The 22,844-nt window shown below is 43.3% G+C and overlaps 2 pseudogenes; both read left to right on the forward strand.

Annotated features, from left to right (window-relative positions):
- The first annotated feature begins 1,109 nt into the window (after nucleotides 1–1,109).
- LOC123126019 (putative disease resistance protein RGA1) lies at nucleotides 1,110–10,858 on the forward strand (annotated as a pseudogene).
- A 6,350-nt stretch (nucleotides 10,859–17,208) lies between these two features.
- LOC123126020 (putative disease resistance protein RGA1) lies at nucleotides 17,209–21,864 on the forward strand (annotated as a pseudogene).
- The last annotated feature ends 980 nt before the right edge of the window (nucleotides 21,865–22,844 follow it).

Below are 22,844 nucleotides of genomic sequence, written 5' to 3' on the forward strand. Positions count from 1 at the left end.
TTCAGTTATTATAGAACCAAATTTTAGTTTGTCTGGTTTTAAGCAAACATTATTGGGCATGTGGGACATATTACATCACTAGAAATCTCATTTGCATTAGAAGAATTAACACTTTGATAACATTGAAGCAATTTTTTACTTGATATATTTTCACAAAGTAAGAGAATATAAAACATAGGAGTGTAGAATAAATGGAGCTACAATTATGCGCTCACGAGATTTTGCGATGCAATTATTGTAGGAAGCAAACTGGAATCACAAGAACTTGTTAGATGTAAAGAAGATACTCCCGCCATCCAGAAACGTAGGGCCTAATGTGCATTTCAACATTTATTTTGACCATCACCAAGACCAGTAATATATCACCGAGTTCGTATTTGAAATGTGTTTCTAACAGTATATTTTTTAAGTATACATATCATATATTATTGATCTTATCAAAGATTATCTAAATGCCGGAATACTTATTAGGTCTTATACATCTGGACAGAAGGAGTAGTACCATACAAGCCTACATTCTAAGTTCTAATTAACTCTCGGACCTAACGATGCTACGCTGGTCCGACAAGACTAGGCATGCGGTCCGCGAGATGAAAATTAAGCCTAGCACGCTTACTAAAGTAGCAAAGTTTAGTGTGTTTTCGGCTTCGCGGACGTTCACGGACTCGTGGACACCGTCCGCATCCCTAGACAAGAAGCTAGGGATCGTAGTTGGTTCCCACTTCCCCGTAGATTATAGGCAGTCTGCAGGGTTCAAAAAAGTAGCATCCCTATAGGGCGTAGAGCATCTTTTTTGTTGTTTTGAACTGAACAAAGCATCTACGTAAGTAAAGAAACTCGACCCGATGAAAGCCTTTTGTAATTGTCTCATGGTAATGATATTCTGGTGTAGCTTGCTTCCGTTGGCTAGCACAACTATTGGTACTTGGCACCCACCAACCTGCACTACTTTATTCTTAGTGATAGGCACTTGTTGACGGTAGACTTGGCGCAACCTCCAATCCGCGTGATAAGACCCTATCGATCGTCCACACCAGGAGCTCGTCTACCTCACACCCACTTCCTCTGCAGCCATCAGCCCATTGAAGAGTTGAGAGAGGTGAGCAGCCATGGCGCATGTCGGGGGCGTCATCGCTTCTGCCATCCTCGCTGTTGTGAGCAAGCAGATCATGTCCGCCATCAAAGGCCAGATCAAGCTGCAGTGGAACTTCGTAAGCGACCTACAGAAGATGAGATCGTCGCTGCAGACGGTGGAGGCCCTGCTCGAAGACGCTGAGAGGCGGTCCATCACGGATCAGGCGGTGCGTCTGTGGCTGGGGCGGCTCAAGGACACTATGTATGAGATCTCTGACATGATCGATGATTTCGAAGTCAACACTGAACCTGCTTCACAAAAGGTATGTGCCGACTGAATCAAATGAAATTTGTCCAGTGAGCAGTTGAACTCTAACTATTCTAGGTAAATTCTGTCGAAAAATATAGACCTTAGGGTAAAAATGGAATGAACTCTTAAGTTGATCTAGGAATATATGAAATATATTATGCTCATAATTCCTGTAAGTGTATTCATCACAATATTTTCTATTAGCAACCCAGATGCGCAAAATTCTACAAAGTATAATATATCTATTTTGCGATATATACAAGGCAAAATATATCCCAAACAATAGGGATAAAATTATTGGCATATGCAGCACTGACAGGGAAAAAGGCATTTGCGGTGTTCTTGTTAGCTTTGAGGTTGAAGTATTCGTTCACATGAGCAGTCATACATATGTGCTCCCCAAAAATCATATTAGACTTCCTCTGGTGTAGGATACTACGATCTCGACCCGAAGGTGGCGATTTCACGGACCTATTCTCCCAAACGACGATGCATTCAACTAGGATGGGATAGCCTTGATAGGAGGGGAGTTTCTGGATCATTATGGCCTATGCTCAATATGGTTGGTTCTTACCTGAGTTAAGCTAGGGATTTATACTGCGTGTATCGTAATACATCTAGTGTTCAATACTTGGTCTAGGACAAGTAGTGTTGTACTGTTCAATGTTATTTGCTACTATTAAAATAATTGTTGTTTTAGTGCAAACAACATGTGAGTTGGAGGTATAGTCAGCAACGTGGCCCAAACAAAGATTAGTGGGAGTGTCGCTAACCGACCAATCATGACAAATATTAATAGCGAGGGTGTGTGTGATGACCTATAGCGAAGACCGTTGTACACCAACAAGATTTGGCACTTCAATGTTTTTGGAATGGGTTTAGTCATCTCGACGAAGCGCAGCCTAGTCATATGTTAGGAAGGTGTCGAGAGGGGCTTGGTCACAAACCCGAGTCATTCTCGACTCCTCAACACCCTCTACAAACTTTCCATTCTCAATGTCGGCCCAAGTCGTACGAGGCTCCTCAAACTCGACCTTAAATCTCCCCAATCTTTCTATACTAGCTCAAGTGCCCGCCCCTCCTCCCCATTTTATTCAAGGGGAGATCTAGTGCCTGCCCCTCCTTCCCATTTCATTCAAGTGAGAGTGACTGTTTACCCATGGATGTGGTACATGAGAAGCGTACATTGGTCAAATTTGGTCCACTAGTCCACCTTTGGTGGACTAATCAAAGGTGGAGGGTCCATAGTCCATGGTGAGTTATTCCCTCTCATCCGTCCGCTATGATAGACCTTTGCTAGTTAGGGTTCCTTTGCTTCTTCCCTTCACCCTTGAATTTGTCTTTTATTTATTTCATCTCTTTGATTTATTGACCATGACAACATGCTTGGATTTACAAAAAAAAGGTTAGATCTAGAAACTAGTTATTCCTACAACTATAATGTTGCCATCTCACTTCATACCATCTAATCATTTACAAAAAGACAAATTCTCCTTTTGCAGATCAACACAACTTTTAGAATGAACTATCTCGAGAAAAGAATGCAATAAAAAACCTTTTTTGCACATGTTCATGTTGGTGCATGTGTTTATGTCAATTTTTATACAAAAGGAACATTTTTGTGTCCTCAATAAGAAAATAAACTCTGGTCTCTTAAAAAAGAAAGATTTCGAATGAAGTAATTTACATTGTTGGCCATCATGTACATGACAACATATATTTATATTATAAAGAGTGAAAATAGTTTCATTTTTTCAGGTGTTTGATTTCCAAATATCAATATATATTATCTTGTTCCTAGGTCTGTCAAATTGTGTTTCACTACTTTGAGTGTCAAAATGTACTAAAATCAAATTTATTGCCTTTGCAGTGTTGCCCTCCAATCAATGTTTCCAAGTTGAAAATGGCCAATAAGATGAAGAATATGAGAGAGCAGTTGAAGGGGATCGCAGAAGACCGTATTCCTTTCATTTTCATGCAAGAAAATGCCCCTAGTGTGCCGGAAATCCATGATAACCGGGAAACAATAGCGGCTGTGACGAAAACACAAGTCGCAGGAGGGATAATGATAAACAGGAAATCATGGCTCGTTTATCTGGGAGCATCACAAAAGAAATCACCATCCTTCCCATATATGGTATTGGAGGCATTAGGAAGACAACCATGGCACAATTGGTTTTCAAGGATTCACACTTCAAAGAGTACTCTCGGGTGTGGGTCTATGTATCCCAGAAATTTGATTTGAACAAATGGAAATTCTATAATATCACAACTATCCAATTGCAATAGTCAGCATACTGACCCACAGATGGTAGAAAATAATGTTCAAAGGCTATTTTCTGGTAAAAAGATTCTAATCATCTTAGATGACCTGTGGGAGATGGAAGCAGAAAAGTTAGAAAGGTTGAAGACTATGCTAGAACTGGGTGAAGGGAGCAATGTGGTGGCGGTAGTAACCACACGAGAAGAATATATTGCACAGAAAATTCAGACATTGGAGCCATACAAGTTAACTCCCTTGGGAGATGACATTTGCTGGACCATCATAAAAGATAAAACTTCCTTTGATGCTAGAACTAACAACGCGCAATTAGAGCTGATCGGGAAGGACATTGCAAAGAAGTGTGGAGGTATGGCTTTAGCAGCCCAATCTATTGGGTATATGTTGTACTCTATGAAGTCAGTTGATCAATGGGTGTCGGTGAACAACAGTGAGTTCTGGCACGTGCTTGCCTCAGAAGAATCTTCATCTCATCAGGTGCATGCATCATTGCTGCTAAGCTATCGTAGTATGGGTTCATACTTGAAGCTATGCTTTGGCTATTGTGCAGTCTTTCCAAAAGGTCACAAGATATCTAAAGAAGAACTAGTTCACCAATGGATTGCTCTTGGACTTGTTAAGCCATCAAAGACATTTTCTGATATACAGACCAGTGAAAGTTATATTAACCACCTTTTAGGCATGTCCTTCCTTGGACATCCAAAGTCACAAGTGGTGAGTTTCTACTGCATATACCTTTGTGGTAATGTTCTATTGTTTCCTTCAACTTGTGGCAATGTAGTTCATATGATACATATTCTCGTGAGAATGCTGACTAGACCACCATTATAATGTGTTTTATAACATTGGAGCTCTCCTAGTTACTCTAAACACCTCTCTCCTCATTAACTACATGCTACATAATCAAACTTCTCTTGAAATGCGCTATGTTACTAGCTAAGTTACTCCCACTAGGACCAGCCATAGAAAAAATAGATCGCAACTACTACCTCTGTCTGGGTTTATCAGTCTTCATCATATTTTGGGTCAATGTTTGACCACATATTTGACAAGAAAAATATTAATGCATGTCAAAAAATTATTCGATTCATATTTAAATATAATTTTCAATGATATTATTTTTACTATATATAACTTAATTTTTACTAGTTAAAATCATGATCAAAATACGAGGGGACTAAAAACCATGATGGCGGTAGTAGCTTGCTAAGAGAATCTCTAGCTAAACCTCTATCTTATGACCTCTCAAATGCTCTTTGAAACCTTAACTCCTTAAAAATAATGAGTTAAGAAAATGGTCGGACCTAAGCGAGCCCCTATATTTAACTTCCTAAAAAAATTGGACTAGTCTTTTTATATTTTGTCACATTCATTTTGAACAATTGCACGATATTTTATCAATCATTTGAATAATTCAAATTGACCATACATGACAATTCAACTACAAACATACATATAGTTCATCCAATCGAACAATTCAAACTAAAACATGCATATACTTAATCCAAAAGCCACCAAATCAATCAAGTTTATCCAAAAAACCACCACATAGCATGTCTAATATCGTGGACCAAGCCTACCAAATTCATACTATACGAACTCAAGCACTCCCATGCTCACCATCACCATCACCACAGCCACGATCATCACCCCCACCACTATGGCTGACCTCCGTTTGGGCCGAGATCTCTCGGCGAGGAGTTCCCAATACTTGCCATGGCATCCATCGAGCTCGGGTCCATGAACATGATACTACGCTCTTCGACATTCTTCTCTTTTGCAAGCCTCTCCCCCCTGAATGTAATCCTACGCTCCTCCGCTGCCACCTTTGCTCCCCACTTCTCGTCGTCTGTGAACTTGAGCTCGTTCCATCTCGCAACCTGCTCTTCATTGCATTTAGCCGCCAAGGCTTTCTTATCTCACTCATAACACAAAGCTCCTCTTAGTAGGCGCTGACACGTCAATGCTTCTTCCTCTCTTTCATCATCTTTTTCCCATCCGTCCTTTTGTGAGGGTTTTCATCCTCCTCGTCATTGGGTTCAACGGGCATGCTAATTCATGCCCTTTTCGGTGTGGTTTCAAAGTTATTCTGGACCCATTTCTCAATGCCAACTAGTTCCTTGTAGCAATGGTGCAATATGAATGACTCACTGCTGCCCTTCTTGTTGCGTTGCTTTATAGCTCTTAGATGCGAGGCTCATAGTCCGGGATTTGCACTCTACCCGATGGTGCATGGTCGACTTGATCAACACAACCGGATAATCGGTTGCATTGGTCTTGTATCACAGTCCACCGGTGGGTGAGAGAGCCTTGAGTGCGGTAGGAATGATAGTCACATTGTTGTAATAGTAGTCTTCAATCATACTGAAACTTATCCTTTGTTTGATCCATACCAACCGAGGCATCAAGCAATACATTCATCCAAGCAAGCCACAAAGAAATGCCCTCTTGGGAGTCGTACTTTGTTGTTCTTGTCTTCTGGATGCTTGCTTGTGTCTCCTTAGGATCATCGACCTCCTCCACTTCGGGATCATCCTCCTCACTCTCTTTTTACTGATCATTGCTTGCACCATCAATGGACAACTCTAAATCGTCGAGGTCGAGTGTGTGTGCGTGCGCGCGTGCGTGTGTGCTTCATCCAATTGAGACATGAAACTTGCAACATCATACTCGTCCACATTACAATTACCAACAAAAAACACGTCACAAGATCATCGCCGCATTGTATTGCCAATATCCATAGCGAAAGAGGAAATTTCAAATATTTTACCTCTCGGGCATTTTTTCGGACACTCAACAGCCATGGACCTCATCTGCGGTTGCGGTGGACGTAGGTGCCCAAGGAGGAGGTGATGTGGTTGCTGAAGATGGAGGAGAAGGCCTATGTGGCACCGGACATGGAGAAGGTGTCGATGTGGACACCTTCTTCCTCTTCTTCGTCACCGCCTTGGTGAGGGCCTTGGCGGCCGTCGTCGGCTTCCTCGCCCACTTGCCATCAACTGGATCAAGCGGAGGGCAACCTATTGTCTTCGCGGGCAGCGAGGCGGTCCGCACACGCTCTTCGTCTCGAGCCGTTTCTTTGGCACGGATGGCGGTGCATCTGTCGACTCTGGCGGTGTAGCGCCGTCGGGAGTGGTCGATAGAGTTGTGGAGGCACCCGACGTTTCTTTCCCGTCGGAATCGGGGCCTTTGGTGGCTGTAGCGATGACATTGTGTTGCAGAGGCGCCACCAACGGAAGTTGGGAGGAGGAAAGCTTTGGTTAAGAATGGTAGGCGGCCGGTCAAAATTTAGAGAGTTGGGCAAGTTGTAGGGCTTAAATCTGCAAAAATTAAGGAAGTTAACCATTTGAGAGGTCTTTAGGTGCCTCTTAACTTGTCAAAACATAATATTTTGAGGAGTTAGCCCTTTTTGAGGATTAGATAGAGATGCTCTAAGGGGGGCGCAGCTGTTCTGATCCCGAGCTCACATGAGCTCGGGTGAACAGTAAAATAAAATAAAAATCTGATTTTTTTTGTGGTGAAACTTTGGCAAATGTTTTCATAGCTTGCAAAATTTCATCACCAGATGACATTCGAGGAAAATGTGGCAAAAAATAGATGCTCCAAAATGTTATTTTTAAACGCATTTTGGAGCATCGATTTTGTTCCTTTTGCCACATTTTACATGAATGTCATCTGGTGATGAACTTTGGCACCATATGATAACATTTGTCAAAGTTTCACACAAAAAGAATTGGATTTTTTTGATTTTGCTGTTCACCAGAGCTCATGTGAGCTCGGGATTAGAACATCACTTTCGCTCTAAGGGGCCCAATATACCCAGACAGAGGGAGTAAATAAATCTCTATCTTCCACATCTATGAGCTGGTCCAGACGACCCCAAGATTATTCGATTTGTTGAGAAAATAAGTTTTGGAGAGGCCACTTCTCAATGCTCCACCATGAACAGTGCTCCACCGTGGAGAGGCCACTTCTCAGTGCTCCACCGTGGACAAGTTCATTAACAACGACCCCAAGCTTGTTAAATTAAGTGCTATAATGAAGGTCATTTAGGATAAATTATATGTTTAGGCCCTTCTCAGTGCTCCACCGTGGACAGGTGCTAAGCATGCCACATAAGCAAAAAAATGACATGGCACAACAATTAAAGAGGAGGGAGAGCAATTTGGTGACCCCAGGAAGAACCAATGCCAGGCATGTGAACCTAGGCAAACCATTTAAATGAAAGAAGTTGACTAATGCATGAAAAAGTTTAGGTGCTAAATCTTAAATATAGTGAACTTAGCAACAAGAAGTTAAGCACCTATGCATTGGGGAGTTGAGTTGCTAAACTATTCAATGCACTTAGCACCTCATGTAAGTACCTTTGCATTAAAAGAGGTCTTAGAAGCTTACTTGTCAGCTAGGACCTGGGGGCTCCCTAGTTTACAAGTTTACTTGTTAGATCGGGGCCCCGAGATTATTCAGTTTGTTGAGAAATCTAAAAAGCACCGCGAACTGCCTTAGGTGTGGATGTACTCCTTCCATTCTCGGCGGCTATCTGTGGACATGCTATTTTCATTACCATCTACTCCCTCCGTCCCATAATGTAAGCCCTTTTTTTTGACACTACACTAGTGTAAAAAAAGTCTTACATTATATGGGACGGAGGGAGTATTTAGTTGTTAATGAACTCTATTTAGTGCGTAAAAACCTGAAGGTGTTTCGAATTATGAAGTGTAATACGATCTAAATTATTGATGCAGACTATGGACGTCCTAACTGAATTCTTCATCATGCATGACCTGGTGTATGATCTTGCAAGATCAGTCGTGGCTGATGAAATTGACATAGAGAGTCCTACCTGCCGATATGCTTGGCTGACAGATGGGAGAAAGCTATTTAATTCATCAGAGACTCCACTCTCGAAGATAAGGGCACTGCATTTTCATGATCCTGGCGACTTTCAGCTTCATGGTGATTTTTCACCAGCTAAATGCCTCCGTGTCTTAGATTTAAGAAGATGGTGTACACGAGAGTTGCCCGATTCTATTGGTCAACTGAGACAGTTGAGGTATCTCGATGCTTCATGGTATTTCAGGTCGCTGGAGTCTATAAGGATTCCCAAAGCTCTGGGTGCCCTTACCAAACTCCAATACTTGAATTTATCAGATCGCGGAACACCCATAGGGTTGCCAGAGGTCATCAGCAAACTCACGGAACTCCGGTACTTAAATATATCGTCCTGCAGGGGTTATTATTCATTGGACAACCCGTCAGCGAATCAAAGTTTCATAGACTGTATCGGTACTCTTCCCAATCTGGAGCACTTGGACTTGTCTCGCAATGACTATGGTTTTAGTGTACCTGAAAGTTTTAGCAGCCTCAAAAAACTAAACCTTGAAAAATGCACGCGCATTTCTAGCCTTCCAGAAAATGTGGGGAAACTGGATATTCAGAACCTTTTTGGCTTGTTGAAACTGGGAAGACAAGGGTTTTATGTGCGTGCCGATGACAGTGAATCCAGCAGCAGTCTTGTCTGGCTTAAGCATACAAATCCTGATGAGTTGAGTATCGTCGGTCTTGAAAATGTGAAGTCCGTAGAAGAGGCACGCATTATAAGGTTGATGGAGAAACACAATATTGAAAAACTGACATTGAACTGGAGGGAAGGTGTTAGTTCTGTGGGACACATGGTGTTGCTAACAGAGCTAGTGCCACCACCCAGTGTAAAGGATTTGATGATAGTAGGTTACAAGGGTGTCATCTTTCCACACTGGTTAATGCCTATGAGCAGATATCTTCCTAATCTTGTGAGTTTGGTGTTGTGGAATCTGCCATGCAGAAGCCTACCAAGATTCGCCCAACTACCCAACCTACGGAGTATTGTTCTCGGCAACATGTATAACCTGAAAGAATTTGACACATCATGCCCTATGGGTGAGGACGGTGCGAATGAGTTCACGTTGCCTAAACTGGAGTATTTGAAACTGGACAACTGCCCCAAGTTGATGATTAAGCGATGTCCGCCTAGAGCTGTGTTCATGTTTATATCAAGAGGTAAAAATGTGCTATCGTCATGCGGAAATTGTGCCGCAAGCACAGTTGCTTCCTCCTCTTCCCCTCCTGTGAGTAAACTGAAAGTTGAATACTCGGAGTTGCCTTTGCGGCAGTGGAGATTGCTTCACCACCTTCCTGGCCTTAGTGACGTAAGTATCACCCATTGCGATGATCTGACTATCTCACCACAGATCAGCCAAGCCTTCGTCTCCCTTGAATCACTCTCCCTAGAATCCATTAGCCTGAAATGTTTGCCAGAATGGGTCGGTGAACTCCCATCTCTTCGGCAGTTGAGCTTAATATACATGAACTGCCTACAGGAATTGGACAAGAACCTGAAGCAACTTACACAGTTGCAATCGCTGAGTCTGGATATGTGCAATGCATTGACATCACTACCGCAATGGTTAGGAGAACTCACCTTGCTCAAGACGCTTAAGATCAGAACTTGTGAGAGCATCACCTCTTTACCGGAGAGCATACTCACCAACCTCCAAGAACTACGTATTCAGTGCTGCCCTCAACTAGATGAATGGTGTAAGTTGAAGGAGAATCAGATGAAACTAGCTCACATCAAGGAAATGGTATACCCTACATTGCTCTTATGTTTTATTTGTCTTTCCTTGTACTCCCTCCGTTCCATATTACTTGTCCCTAATTTAGTACAAAGTTGTACTAAATCAGCGACAAGTAATATGGAACGGAGGGAGTACAAAATTTATCCTCTTTCACACGTATACTGCCTCCGTTCTTGACAAGTAACTTTATACATATCCTCTGATGTTTATGAGGCAGTATACATGTCTTGTTTCTTGTTTGATCCTACCTTTTTATTCAAAGAATAATAAACAACAGAGTTAACTCGGAGGTCAATAAGATTTGCTCCCACAGAAAATGTGGTTTTTGACAAGAAAAACAATATCTACTTGGTTGCAGTTTTTCTACTGAAGCTATGGACAAGTACGAGGTGGTCCAGATGGCATGGTCATGGTTCAGGGTGCTGGCCCATGTGCTCTTCGTACGCCCATGGGTGGACCTAGGATCAAACGCTTTGATGATCTTTATTTACATATTCCGTAGTGTGGGTGGCTAAATAACCCTGTAATAATTTCATTCCCTCGAAAAATAACCTGTAATAATTTCATGTATGTGTGCAAATGCTCAGAATAAAAGAACTTTCTGTTTTTTAGAAAAAAAATATGTATAAAGTTATATTAAATCAGCAACAACTAATATGAAATGGAGGGAGGGGAGATTTGATGATAACCCCTCACGAACTAGGTCTCCAGAGAAGGGAAAATGGAGAGGGAATTGGGGATCGGAGGTAGACAGACAGAAGGTTAGGTTCAGGGAAGAAGATAGTTCATAAGACTTTTTCATCCCTTCTCTCCTCACTTGCCACGCCTTAAGAGGACGAGGCCACACACACACGCTCACCGCTCACTGAGTCATTACATGGGTCTGGCCCTAGTCGGGACGCAGCCCGGTACACCGGTGGGCCGTGGCATTCCCCCTGCCTTAGATTCGGCATGTCCCCATGCCGGTGCACGAGGAAAACGACGACGCAAGCTTCTATTAGAACGAAACAAGTTCTACTTGTACTGGAAGGGAATTCAATAGTCGATGGAAATAATTTTACTATGTTTTAGAATAAATTAAGTGTCAAAGTTCAATTATTCTAGAACCAAATCTTAGTTTGTCTGGTTTTACTGCGGTTTAGAATAAATAAAGTGCCAAAGTTCAGTTTTCTAGAACCAATTTTTAGTTTGTCTGGTTTTACTGCGAGTTAGAATAAATATAGTGGGAAAAATACAAAAGAGAACCTAGGTACCAGGGCACCCTATATGCAAAAAATAGTAATTCAAAAAAAGATTCGTCAGAGAATGACTTCTGTTGCATCGTGGGTCGAAGATTCGGCAAAAACCTGATGAATACAAGTACTATGCACGCTATATTGTCGGTCATAAACTTGTCTTTTTTGCCCTGAAGTCAATAGAAATCATTTCTTGTCCAAACTTTTAATACGAGTACAATACCTGATCATGTTTGATTTCAAAAAGATTTAGAATTTTTTGAACTTTTTATGAATTACTATTTTTTTTGCGCATATAGGGTGCACGGGTACCCGAAAGCACCAAGTTCTCATCCAAATGTGCCAACGTTCAGTTATTCTAGACCCAAATTTTAGTTTGTCTGGTTGTAAGCAAAACATTATCGTGCATGTGAGACACATTACACCACCACAAATCTCATTTGCATTAGAAGAATTAACACTTTGATAACATTGAAGCAAATTTTTACTTAATATATTTCCAGAAAGAATAAGAGAACATAAAACATAAGGGTTTAGAGTAAACAAAACTGCAATTTTGTGCTCATGTGATTTTGTGGTGCAATTATTGTAGGAAGCAAACTTGAATCGCGCAAGAGAACTGGTTTGTTGGAAAGAAGATACTCCCTCCATCCAGAAACATATGGCCTAATGCGCGTTTCAAGATTTATTTTGACCATCACTAAGACCAATATTATATGGTGTGTGTTTCACAAAGTATAGCGCCAAGTTCGTACTTGAAATGTGTTTCTAACAAAATATTTTCGTAGTATACATACCATATATTATTGTTCTTATCAAAGATTACCGTAAATCTCAAAATACGTATACTAGGTCTTATATATCCGGATAGAGGGAGAAGTACCATACAGACCTATGTTCTAAGCCCTAATCAAGCTTCCTAATTATCTCTCTAATCTAACGATGCTACGCTGGTCCGACAGGATGCTAGGAATAGTAGTTGGTTCCATTAGGCTAGTCATAGTGGGGAGTAACTTAGACTAATGTCATGCATATGACACCAGTCTTTGTTACTACCTTCGTAGTGCAAAATATCATATAAGTAGTATCATAGAAGATAGCATTTATTACATTATAGACTCATTTTGCTTTGGGTTGCGTTATGTTACAGTAACATATTATGTTACTCCAAACACCTCTCTCCTCTTTAACTATATGCCACATAAGCAAACTTGTCTTAGAATACGCTATGTTAGAGCATCTCCAGCCGTCCCCCCCCCCCCCCCCCCCCCCCCGCCCCCAAGGGCTAGAAAAAGCGCCGCTTGGGGGCGAACCGACGATATTTTCACCGTGGGGACGACCGGATTCCCAGCCGCCGCCCCCAGGTCGCCCCCAAACACCCTTTTTGTAAATATTTTTAAAAAGACATTCGGCCAAAATTCGGCAAACACGACATAGATTCGGCAAACACGACATAGAATAGGCGTTTCATAGTTTCTTTACATATAGAAAACATAATGGGCGTCGGCGGCGAGAAAGGGGGCTGCGGGCGGGTGCTTCCACCGGCGAGGGAGGGGGCGGCTTTTATAGTGGCCGGGGAGAGGGGGCAACGTGTGTACGCATGACGGGAGGGGGCGCGTCGCTGCACTGCGCTGCCCATGAGGAATCAATGGAAGGCTGACCGGCGGCAGCCTTGGCATTAATTCCCCGCGGGAAACCGAGTCGATGAGGACGACGAGGCGCGAGGGTCGTTGACTCAGCGGGCCCGCCGTTCTTTCACGCCAAAAAAGATTGCCCCGGCGCCCCCGGGCGCCACCTAGCGCGTGGGGTTCGGCCTGAGTCCGCCGGCGCCAGTTTCGAGCCTAACCGGCGAAAAATGGGCTCCTGGGGGCGCGACTGGGTCGTTTTTTCAGCGCTGACGCTAAAAAATGGTCTTAGGGGGGCTGTTGGGGGCGCGGCTGGAGATGCTCTTACTTGCTAAGTTACTCCCACTGTGACCAGCCTTAGATTATAGGCCGTTTGCAACATTCAAAGAAGTACTATCTGTTAGAGTTGTGTCAAATATTGTGTACAAGGTAGGTTACAGTTGGACTAGGAGTTGTATTGTGTTTATATAGGATGTGGAGTCATGTCCTAGTAGGACACTTGTATCCTAGGCCTCTCTTATATAGCGAGAATAGACACACGATTGTAACCTATGCCAACATAATAGCACAGAAACACAGGAGAAGCCGGCGGCATGTGCCGTCGTCCAGGGCGACCTGGTGCGGTATTGTGACGGTGTTACGGGGAGAAGCGCCCGTAGTCAAGCCCCGGGGATGTAGCCATATCGGTGAACCTTGTTAACAAATCTCGGTATCGTGCTTGTTGGATTACTTGGTCCTCGGTAGATCGACGGAGCGTCTGGAATTTATTTTGACCAGTGGTATCAGAGCTAGGTTGTCCGAAGGTCATTGGTGGTTGTTTCAGAGGAAGTACCAAGTTTGAGATGCAGCCATGGCTACGGCGTGGTTCTCGATGAGATCGGGAAAAGCAATCGGTGAAACAGCGGGGCGTAAAGCAAGCAAAGCTGGCGGCAATTTGTTTTGAGCCTTGACGAGACGCAAGCGGAATCAGAGGCGTCAGGCGAGTCGTGCGGCGGTCGATCGATGGATTGATCGGGCGAGCGTACTCGAGGCATGCGCTGAAATCGCTGGCGGGGTAGGGCCGAGCAAGCCCCAAGTGTGGGCTACAGCCCGTGCGAGGCCAAGGCAAGGCTGAGGCCTGACGAGGGCCCAGGTGGATCATGGTTGGCTGAAACCCGCAGGTGCAGCGCGTTGCATGCAGAGGCCGAAAAGCTAGTGAGATTTGTTTAAGAAAAAAAAGGATCGACACAAGGGCTAGCCAGGCCGTGATATGCTATCAAGAAAGAAAAAAATAAGTCCTAAAGCTACATACGTGTGATGAATCAGGAGTTTGAGCTAGCTTAGCTTTGTTGATCTGTGGCATGTTCACATGGGAAGGCTATGGAGGACTTTGATTTGGTTTCTTTGTCGGTACACGTGTGTGTATGGATGGCGAAGGTCACGGTGACAGCTTGAGTCTGGAATGTGTCTGCAGCCGGACAAATTCGGCTGGGTCGGACTGGTTAGTCTGACGGATCGACGCAAGTCGGTTGGTAGAGAAGACGGTGTGGAATCGGCGACAGCGACGTAGGAGCGTCATGCTGATGGTGACCGACTTCTGGGCGTGGAAACACGTGGCGCAGGCCCTGAGGGCTTGTGTGGCTTTGACAAGACTATGACGCAGGTTTGATTCAAGATGGTGCACATGAGAGCTTGAGTTGACGAGGCGTGAGGGTGGACTGATCATCTACCATGGAGTCATGTTGAAGGTGGAGCTGGATTGAGGGGCTACGGTGTAAGGATCCAGAGAATCGAAGCCTATTCAGCGGAAAAAGCGAGGGACACATAATTCGGACTGGAGTCCAGTGGTCTGATGGAAGCGTGAAGCTCGTCATCGGTCGGCGATGACTGATGGTACTCTGCAGTGGGGGTTGAGTGGTGCGGGTTTGCGACCCTTGAGACTCGACCGGGACAGCAGAGGCTCGACGCGGTAATAGCGGCGAGGCGTGCGGTATGCACGGGGCATGGAGACGGGCCAGGGCTCTGGTGGTCATACATGTGGTGAGACAACTGCGAATTTGACTCGAGATGACTACAAGCAACGGTAAATTCCTTCAAGTTTCAGACAGGCGGTCAAGAAAGGAGTGTTGATGTTGAGTTCAGGTAACTCTTATGTGTGACACCCAACATGTGAGTTGTTCACTTTCACGCAGGTTAGTGATCAGTGTGTGATGGCGTTGGACGGATACTCTGAAAATTGGGAGCACAAACTAGAGTAAGGGGAACTTAATTTCGCTCGAGCATTGATGGTGGTCAAGAAAAGAAGGGACTACAAGTTGCAGGTGGAGTCACATGAAGTCTTTGGAGTAGCAGCAGTACTCATGGGATAAGCTCAAGTCCAATGTACATGGAAGTTTATCGCAATGACGAATTCAAGGTGGTGGAGAATATTCGCCAAGGTGGAGTTTGTTAGAGTTGTGTCGAATATTGTGTAACAAGGTAGGTTACAGTTGGACTATGAGTTGTATTGTGTTTACATAGGATGTGGAGTCGTGTCCTAATAGGACACTTGTAACCTAGGCCTCTCTTATATAGCGAGGGTAGACACACGATGTGACCTATGCCAACATAATAGTACAGGAACGCAGGGGAAGCCAGCGGCATGTGCCGGCGTCCAGGACGACCTGATGCGGTATTGTGACGGTGTCACGGGGAGAAGCGCTTGTAGTCAAGCCCCAGGGATGTAGCCATATCGGTGAACCTCGTTAACAAATCTCGGTGTCGTGCTCGTTGGATTGCTTGGTCCTCGGTAGATCGACGGAACCCCTCGAATTTATTCTGACACTATCCCTATAGGGTGTAGAGCATCATTTCTGTTGTTTTGAACTGATGAACAGAGCATCCTTATAAGTAAATAAATACCACCAGACGAAGATGCTTTAAGGGCCTTTTGTAATTGTCTCATGGTAATGATATACTACTGGTTTAGGTTGCTTCCGTTGGCTAGCACAGCTGTTGGTACTTGGTACCCACCAACTTGTAGTAATTTATTCTTAGTGATAGGTTGTGGTTGACGCCTTTAGACTTGGCGAAACCAGGACTCCTACAGGCGTGATAAGACCTTATCGATCGTCCACACCAGGAGCTCGTCTACCTCGCACCAACTTTCTCTTTTTTGGTTTCCGATTTTTCTATTTTTTCTGTTTTCCAGTGTGCTTTTCCTATTCTTCTTATTATTTCTTATTTCTATTTACTTTTTACTTTTAAAATTTATTTTTTTCTTCCATTTTACAAACACGTTTTCAAATTCATTAGCATTTTATCAAATCGTGACCATTTCTTGAAATTGTGAAAATTTTATATACTTGCGAATACATTTTTATGTAATCGTTAATTTTTGAAATTCCTAAATATTTTTTAAAACCATACAATTTAAAATTCGTGAGCATTTTTTTTGTAATCATGAAGGTTTTTTGAATTCGCTAACATTTTTATGAAATCATGAACTTTTCTTAAATTCCCGAACATCTTTTACAAATTCACAAATACTTTTCTTCTCCGTCGCCGCCGGACTCACCGCCCTCATCTCACCCACTCTCCTTCTCCGTCGCCGCTAGATCGTTTTTTTTTTTGCAAAACCGCCACCTTTGGGGAATAATAGATTTTAGTAAATTGTCCCCTGGCGCTCCTCTCATTCCAAATAGCCCAAGTGACAAGCATAGGAGGGTGGCTCTGGCCTTCCGACGCGTGATGTCGGGTAAGACATACTAGTCCGTGAACTCTTGACAGTGCGCTCAGTCGCCCATTAGTCCATCTCCAGATCCCCTAAAATGAGCCAGTCCTTAACCATCCTCCAAACATGGTGGGTAAATCGGCATTTTTTGTACTAAACAGAGTATTTTTTTAACTAAACAAAACGTCTTCATAAGTAAAGAAACTCCTCCCGATGAAGATGCTTTAAGGGCCTTTTTCATGGTAATGATATTCTGGCGTAGGTTGCTTCTGTTGGTAGCACAACTGTTGGTACCCACCAACTTGTACGAGTACTTTATTCTTACTGTCAATGATAGGCACTTGTTGACGGTAGACTTGGCACAACCACCCCAATCTCCAACAGGCGTGATAAGACCTGATCGATCTTCCACACCAGGAGCTCGTCTACCTCTTCACCCACTTCCTCTGCAGCCATCAGCCCATCCAAGATTCGAGAGAGGTGAGCAGCCATGGCGCATCATGTCGGGGGCGTCATCGCCTCTGCCATCCTCGGTGTTGTGAGCAAGCAGATCATGTCCGCCATCAAAGGCCAGATCAAGCTGCAGTGGAACTTCGTAAGCGACCTACAGAAGATGAGATCGTCGCTGCAGACGGTGGAGGCCCTGCTCGAAGATGCTGAGAGGCGGTCCATCACGGATCAGGCGGTGCGTCTGTGGCTGGGGCGGCTCAAGGACACCATGTATGAGATCTCTGACATGATCGATGATTTCGAAGTCAACACCGAACCTGCTGCACAAAAGGTATGTGCACCCAGCTGACTGAACCAAGACGAAATTTGTCCAATGCTTGCGCTCTAATTGTTCTGGGTAGCGTTTGTTAGATTAGCCAAGAAAATGTAATTAAGTTTAGGAATTTATTTTTGAGAGTCAATGAATGTACGTATGAAGGACGTCATGCTCACAGTTCCTGTAAATGTATTCAACACAATTAATTTCTATTAACGAAATACTTATGTTGTGTTGTGGTGCTTGATTTCTAAAGAAGAATATGTATTATCTTATTTCCAGGACTGTCAAATTATATTTCATTACTTTGAACATCAAAATGTACTAAAATAAAATTTGTTGCCTTTGTAGTGTTGCCCTCAAATCAGCGTTTCCAGGTTGAAATGGCCAATAAGATGAAGAATATGAGAGAGCAGCTGAAGGGGATCACAGAAGACCGCATTCCTTTCACTTTCATGCAAGAAAATGTCCCTCGCCTGCAGGATAACCGGGAAACAACAGCGGCTGTGACAGAAGCACAAGTCATAGGGAGGGATAAGGAAAAACAGGAGGTGATGGTTCGTTTATCTGGGAGCATCACAGAAAAGATGACCATTCTTCCGATATATGGTATTGGAGGCATTGGGAAGACAACCATGGCACGATTGGTTTTCAATGATCCATAGTTCAAAGAGTACTCTCGGGTCTGGGTATATGTGTCCCAGACGTTTGATTTGAAAGAAAATTGGGAATTCTATAATATCACAACTATCCGTTAGTGATAGTCAGCCTACTGAACTTGAGATGATAGGAAATAGCCTTAAAAGGCTCCTTTTTGGTAAGAAGGTCCTAATCATCTTTGATGACCTGTGGGAAAGGGAACAAACTGAGTTGGAAAAATTGAAGAATATGCTAAAGCCGGGTGAAGGGAGCAAAGTGGTGGCGGTAGTAACCACACGAGAAGAAAATATTGCACAGAAAATTCAGGCGGTGGAGCCGTACAAGCTAGCTCCCTTGACAGATGACATTTGTTGGGCTATCATAAAAGATAAGACTTCCTTTGATGCTAGAACTGACAGAGCACAGTTAGAGATGATCGGGAAGGACATTGCAAAGAAGTGTGGAGGCATGGCTTTAGCAGCCCAATCTATTGGGTATATGCTGGACTATATGAAGTCATCTGATGAATGGGTGTCGCTGAACAACAGTGAGTTCTGGGACGTGCTTGCCTCAAAAGAATTTTCACCTCATCAGGTGCATGCATCCTTGCTGCTAAGCTATCGCAGTATGGGTTCATATTTGAAGCTATGCTTTGTCTATTGTGCAATCTTTCCAAAAGGTCACTGGATAGCTAAAGAAGCTCTAGTTCACCAATGGGTTGCTCTTGGACTTGTTGAGCCACCAATGGCATCATCCTACAATCAACATAGCAGTGATAGATATATTAATCAGCTTTTAGGCATGTGCTTCCTTGAACATCCAAAGTCGTCATGGGTGAGTTACTGATCTGATCTGGTGTTGATCTGGTGTGCACCTACACGTACCCTCTATTATTTTTAGATACTTCCAGTACACCAAAAATCCTGAAAAAATTATAACCATTGTGCCTACACGCTAGCTCATTCGCAACTTTCCCGATGATGGATTTCTCTTCTACTCCCTCCATTGTCCTTATATTTTTAGACAGCGCTCATCAGTGTACAAGGCTTTTCGATTACCTTATCTGTCTACTAGTTGTTAATATAAATATATCCAATACGTAATAGCATGAAGGTGTTCTTCTCAAGTCTGAAACTATGTATACTATGCAGAGTATGCAAGTTGAAACTGAATTCTTGGTCATGCATGACCTAGTACATGATCTCGCAAGATCTGTTCTGGCCGATGAAATTGGTATAGAGGATCAAACCTGCCGATATGCGTGGCTGACAGATCACAGAAAGCTATTCAAGTCATCAATGACCCCACTCGCCAAGATAAGGGCACTGCATTTTCATGATCGTAGCAACTATCAGCTTGATCGTGATGCATTTTCACCAGCTAAATGCCTCCGTGTTTTAGATTTAAGCAGATATTGTACGCAAGAGTTGCCTGATTCTATTGGTCAGCTGAAACAGTTGAGGTATCTCGATGCTTCTTCATGGAGCCGGAAGCGCGAACGGTGGGAGTCTACAAGGATACCAAAAGCTCTGGGTGCCCTTAACAAACTGCAGTATTTGAATTTATCACGACGTGGCAGGCTCGTAGGACTGCCAAAGGTCATGAGCAATCTCATGGAACTCCGGTATCTAAATATATCACACTGCCACGGTTATTATTTATCAGACAGCCCATCGGCAAATCAAAGTTTCATTGACTGTATCGGTACCCTTCCCAATCTGGAGCAGCTGGACCTGTCTTGGAATGACTATTGTTTTTGTGTACCTGAAAGTTTTAGCAGCCTCAACAAACTGAACCTCCGCGGCTGCATGCACATTGCTAGCCTTCCAGAAAATGTGGCCAAATTGGATATCCTCAGGCTTTTTGGATTGTTGCAATACGGGGGGTTTCCTGTGCGTGCAGATGATAGTGAATCTAGCAGCAGCAATCTTGTCTTTCTTAAGCATGCAAATCCTCAAGTGTTGAGTATCAAAGATCTTGTAAATGTGAAGTCTGTAGAAGAGGCATGCTGTATAAGGTTGATGGAAAAACAGAGCATCGAAGAATTGACATTGCGGTGGGGCGAAGGCGCGAGTTCTGTGGAACACATGGCGCTGCTAAAAGAGCTAGTGCCACCAACAAGTGTACAGAATTTGAATATATTTGGCTACAAGGGTGTCATATTTCCATACTGGGTTATGCATATAAGCAAATATCTTCCTAATCTTGTGAGCTTGAGGTTGTGGAGTCTGTCGTGCAGCGGCCTACCAACACTCGTCCAACTACCCAACCTACGCAAGATTTTTCTTGGCTACATGTATAACCTGGAAGAATTTACCACAGGGTGCTCCATGAGTGGGGATGGTGCAAATGAGCTCACGTTGCCTAAACTTGAGCATCTGGAAATGTACAGGTGCCCCAAGTTGAGGATCAAACCGTGTCCTCCTAGAGCTGTGCACTGGTTTATATCAAGTAGTGATAACGCGCTATCGTCATGGGAAGAGTGTGCCTCGACCTCGAGCACACCTGCTTCCTCCTCTTCTCCTCCCGTGAATAAACTGAAAGTTGAGAAGTCCGAGTTGCCTTTGCACCAGTGGAGATTGCTTCACCACCTTCCTGGCCTTAATGATGTAACCATCTCCGATTGCGATGATCTGACTATCTCACCACAGATCGGCCAAGCCTTCAAGTCCCTGGAATCACTCTCCCTCGAATGCATTGAAATGAAAATTCTGCCAGAATGGTTGGGTGAGCTCACATCTCTTCGACAACTCAACTTAATATGCATGAACTTCCTACAAGAATTGGACAAGAACATGAAGCAACTTACACAGTTGCAATCGCTGAGTCTGAAGAACTGCAATGCGTTGACAACACTGCCGCAATGGTTAGGAGGACTCACCTTGCTCAAGACACTTGAGATTCATTTTTGCAAGAGCATCATCTCTTTACCGGAGAGTTTAATCATCAACCTCCAAGAACTTCATATTTCGGACTGCCCTCACTTATATGGTTGGTGTAAGTCAGAGGTGAACCAGATGAAACTGTCTCGCGTCAAGGAAAAGGTACATGTCTTTCATTGCTCTTATGTTTTACTGACTTTTTGTATATGATTTATCCTCTTTCATATGTATATTGCCTCGCAAATCTTGTTAGTTGTATACTGGCAGCTTCTAATTCAGAGGATAATAAATACAACAAAGTTAACTCGGGGTAAACCAGATTAGCTTGTTACAGTACTACTAGAAACAATGTTATATGGTTTAACAATGTTACCTTCCAGAAAATCCTCGTACCCATGTGTTTTTTAACAAGAAACACAACGTCTACTTCATTGCAGATTATTACTAGTGCCTTGTAAATCTATGGACGAGTACGAGGTGATCCAGATGGCATGTTCACGATTCAGAATGGTGGCCGATGGGCTCTTCTGATGCCATGGTGGAGGCCTTCACCTAGTATTAAACGCTTTGATGGTCTTCATTTGCATATTTGTTGCCTTTTAGTTCCCATGATGAACTTTTCATTATTCCGGGCTCCGATGGTTTTGAGTACTTCACTTTATTTCTCCTTCTGTATTGGGTGGCTAAATAACTTTGTAATGATTTCTTGAATGTGGTGCATCTTGATTCTTGATGGTTGAAACTTCAAAGGCTCATAATGAAAGAATTTTCTATTCTGAAAAGAAAATTGCCACATAGTGGTGCTAAGGATAATTTAGTATAAGAACTTCACAGTTGTTATTTTAGGCTTGCAACCTAATAAACATTCACGGTCTCTACAGTTTAGAGCTAGACAATCAAGAGGTAACCACGAGTCCAAAGACTTCGTCATCAATTTTGTGCAAACTGTTTAGTATAAAGTCCGGCCGCCTCTCATAGTTCGGACTTTTGGTTGTGTTGCCTAGTGCATGAAGCTTAACACAAACCGCTCACCTGCAATCGTCCTTGCTCAAGTCTCTACCAGCCAAAAGAATGACACAGTCACACGGGTATACTTGCATTCCGTTGTGTGTATGGCTGGTATTACCAAAAACACATTACCGGTACATGCAGACTCGGCGATTTATGAGTGACTTCAGCAACACAAAACGCTTGAAGCTTACAGTATTCTACTACGTACTTCGAGCACATTGACACTGGTCACCTTTCGACGTTGCTGCCCCATGACTCACCTTTTCTGGTCTTAAAAGATGAGCACGGCGGACGGTGCTTCTGTATACCGTCTCATGCGGCCACGAATCAGAACCGGAGATTTCCTTGGATGGAGAGTATGACGATAGCTGTATGTATGAGGTCTCTGACATCCCTGGTACGTTTAAGTGAGTATATTAGTTCAGTGTGGTATCGATTCCTCGCTGAGGACGCTTCGTGCTCTTATTTCCCCATGGAACATTGATAAGGAGAGTTCAAATTCAATATGGCGATGCGAGAAACTCAGTGTTCACTGACTTCTCTCTTTCTTTGATTGTGCAATCATGACACTGATCATCCCTACCATGTGCCCAAATATAAGACATGTTTGTAGACTAATTTGATACGGAGGGAATTTTATTTTTCCTCTTTTGTTTTCCATTAGATGTACACTACATCGTGCTACTTTCTTAAAAAAAAACACTCACGAATGT

This window comes from Triticum aestivum, chromosome 5D (assembly GCF_018294505.1).
Source record: "Triticum aestivum cultivar Chinese Spring chromosome 5D, IWGSC CS RefSeq v2.1, whole genome shotgun sequence".
NCBI classification, from domain to species: Eukaryota; Viridiplantae; Streptophyta; class Magnoliopsida; order Poales; family Poaceae; genus Triticum; species Triticum aestivum.